The sequence below is a fragment of the Salarias fasciatus genome, chromosome 10 (assembly GCF_902148845.1).
Source record: "Salarias fasciatus chromosome 10, fSalaFa1.1, whole genome shotgun sequence".
NCBI classification, from domain to species: Eukaryota; Metazoa; Chordata; class Actinopteri; order Blenniiformes; family Blenniidae; genus Salarias; species Salarias fasciatus.
This window is the reverse complement of record NC_043754.1, coordinates 14,647,362-14,650,820: the sequence shown is the minus strand read 5'-3', so window position 1 is coordinate 14,650,820 and position 3,459 is coordinate 14,647,362. Positions and strand designations below refer to the sequence as shown.

Genomic DNA, 3,459 nt, shown 5'->3' with positions numbered 1-3,459 from the left:
ACAGTATTTCCGTCCATATAGTTATACACTCAACAAAAATATAAACAGAACACTTTTGTTTTTGCTCCCATTTTTCATGAGATGGACTCAAAGATCTAAAATTCATTCCAGATAAACAATATTACCATTTCTTTCAAATGTTGTTCACAAATCTGTCTAAATGTTTGATAGTGAGCACTTCTACTTTGCTGACATAATCCATCCCACCTCACAGGTATGCCACATCAAGATGCTCATCAGACACCATGATTAGTGCACAGGTGTGCCCAGACTGTCCACAATAAAAGGTGCTTTTTTTTTTTTTTTGCTTTATTGGGGGTCTGGGCACTCAGAACCAGTCAGTATCTGGTGTGACCACCATTTGCCTCATGCAGTGCAACACATCTTCGCACATCACCTCATGTTTCAGCAAGCTAATGCACGGTCCCATGTTGCAAGGACCTGTACACAATTCTTGGAAGCTGAAAATGTTCCAGTTCTTGCATGGACATGTCTTCTCACCGGACATGTCACCCTTTGAGCGTGTTTGGGATGTGCTTGTCCGGCGTATACGACAGCGTGTACCAGTTCCCACTAATATCCAGCAACTTCGCACAGCCTTGGAAGAGGAGTGGACCAAAATTCCACAGGCCACAATTGACAATCTGATAAACTCTATGCGAAGAAGATGTGTTGCACTGCATAAGGCAAACGATGGTCACACCAGATACTGACTGGTTCTGAGTCCCCAGACCCCCAATAAAGAAAAAAAAAAAAAGCACATTTCAGGGTGGCCTTTTATTGTGGACAGTCTAAGGCACACCTGTGCACTAATCATGGTGTCTGATGAGCATCTTGATGTGGCACACCTGTGAGGTGGGATGGATTATCTCAGCAAAGTACAAGTGCTCACGATCAAACATTTAGACAGATTTGTGAACAACATTTGAAAGAAATGGTAATATTGTTTATCTGGAATGAATTTTAGATCTTTGAGTCCATCTCATGAAAAATGGGAGCAAAAACAAAAGTGTTCTGTTTATATTTTTGTTGAGTGTATAATCATTTTATTTAAATGTGTCTTCTGTATTTCCTTGTAAAGCACTGCGAACTGTCTTGTGTCTGAATAGTGCCAGAGAAATGAATTTCCCTTGTCTTGTCTTATGACATGTCTTGTTATTCGATGGTTATGATCCGACCTCTCTATTTTTGTTAACATGAAGAGATTATCCATATCCATATCTCTTTGGTATTTATTGTTTAAAGTGTTGAAAATGGTTTAAGTTAATTGAATCAAACACGCACTGACACTGTCACCAAGACAATTAAGAAGAGGCTCCTCCACAAACTTTATGAAAAAAAAAAAAAAAAAAAAATTAAGATAAACTTTAAAATTGTCCTTGTGCAAAACACCTGAACAAGGTTTGAAGCCTGGAAAACTTGACTGTGAGATGAACAACGAAACAGCGAGGCGTGAGAACAGCAGTGGCTTGATTCTCAAAACTGAGACACCAGAAGGAGAACAGGCTCTAAATCAGTCTGCTTGGTGTCAGACAGCAGATCAGACATGCAGCACCGTGGATGTGGTGAGTGACAACTGTAAAGAGAACAATTCCAAATACCTTTACAATAATTTACAGAGATTCTTAGAACCTTCTTGATTTTTCCATGCATTGAACAAGTTTATATTTATATCAATGAAATGCAGTTTGGTAACTTCATGAAAATTTGGTCACACGCTGTCTGAAACTCACTGGATTGATTCTAAAATGTGATCACATGTTAATATGTGTTACAGAAACAATGATTTCCCTCTGTATGGTTGTGATGGGCCTGGCAACAATGGTTCTGACAAAAGGTATTTTTTTCTTTAAAAGATATGAAGAAGGTACTCACAAACTAAAAAAATGTACATTTTAATAATGCTTGAAAGTTGAATAAGTTTGAACTTTCTATGTACAGTTTTCTCACATGTTCTAATAACATTCATTTGAGACGACCTGGTGAAAATGTTTCTGTAGATGTGGATTTCAATCTGTTTGGTTCTCTCTATTATGATGCTCCATCAGTAATATTGGAATTTTTTACTCACAGGATCCTTTGAATGCAATTTCTCTGAACCCAATGAATCTCATCTGTGTCTTGGAGAAGAAGGACAACCATTGATATTCCATCTGTCAAATGTGAAACAGTCTGAGATCCACCTGATAAAGGATGGCAAATACTGGGTCTTGAAAAGGGAGCGCTCTGGAGAAGTGGAATCACAAGAGGATTATGAGTTTGAAATCATTGACATGGGAACATTCAGTCTCACCAACAGCAGGAAAAATCACTCTGGAGATTACATGATGCAAGAATTCAACTCTGAAGGAAAGTTTCTGAAGGAAACCACCATGAGAGTAGAAATATCTGGTATGTATCTTTAATTTGTCCATGAACTAACTAAAGCACCATTTTGTCTCTTGTATTCCAAATGGTATCACTCAGTATTTCATACATTTGACAAATAAACACATTTGGATTATTAAACACAGGACTAAAATAAGACAGAAAACTGTCATTACATAATTTTGGCCCCATTACATATTTTGCACTAAATAACAATAGAACAAATACTCTATCATTTGTATCAGTCTGAATTTTTACAATAACTGATCGGACACTTGAAATAGGAGTTAAAACTTAGCCTTTCATTTCACCTTTAAAGCTGGTATTGAAATAACATTTTGAATGGAGAATTTGGTTTGAATAATTATTTCATTATTGAGAAATTGACACACTGCAGTTTTCAAATATTGTTCTCTTGTGTGCAATATATATTGTTCATTTATTCAGTGCAAAATTAACAATCTGATATATTTCAAATTAACATGCATGTAAGGTTGGTTAAAAATTCAAGTCTGAGCCAACCTGTCTGACTTTTATTAGTTTGGCAGCACTTTTATTAAATTAAACTAATACTTGGATGTTGATAATAAATGGCTTCATTAACATCGTCCTAATTTTTTAAACTCTGAAGAGGACCCAAGGGTGAGAACACAGTTCAGTTATGTACATATGTATGTATATATATATACACACACACACACACACACACACACATATTAATCTGAAGTACCGGTACTCAAGAATGAAAAAAAACTGTAATCTGTAAAGTGACAAAAGCTGACAAATAAATGTAATACAGCCAAGTGAAGAGATAAAAGTACAGATTTCTGAACATTTGGGAATTTAATTTGACAAAAAAACTTGATTATTTCTGAATCTTTCATTAACATCATCCTCATTTTTTAAACTCTCAAGAGGACCCTTACCTTGACGGAGATATGGCCTACAAAGGGTGAGAACACAGTTCATATAGGCTGAAAAATGAAAAATCTGTATTTTGTGAAAGTGACAAAAGCTGACAGGCAAGCAGTAATACAACAGGGTCACGAGATAAAAAGTACAAAGTTCTGTCTACCAATGCACCAATGTATT

General features: G+C 36.1%; 1 long non-coding RNA gene across 1 annotated transcript; it reads left to right on the top strand.

Moving 5' to 3' along the window:
- The first annotated feature begins 1,529 nt into the window (after window positions 1-1,529).
- LOC115395223 (uncharacterized) lies at window positions 1,530-2,174 on the top strand. Its single transcript, XR_003932257.1, has 3 exons — window positions 1,530-1,565; window positions 1,778-1,837; window positions 2,074-2,174. It is a non-coding gene; the product is annotated as an uncharacterized LOC115395223 (long non-coding RNA).
- The last annotated feature ends 1,285 nt before the right edge of the window (window positions 2,175-3,459 follow it).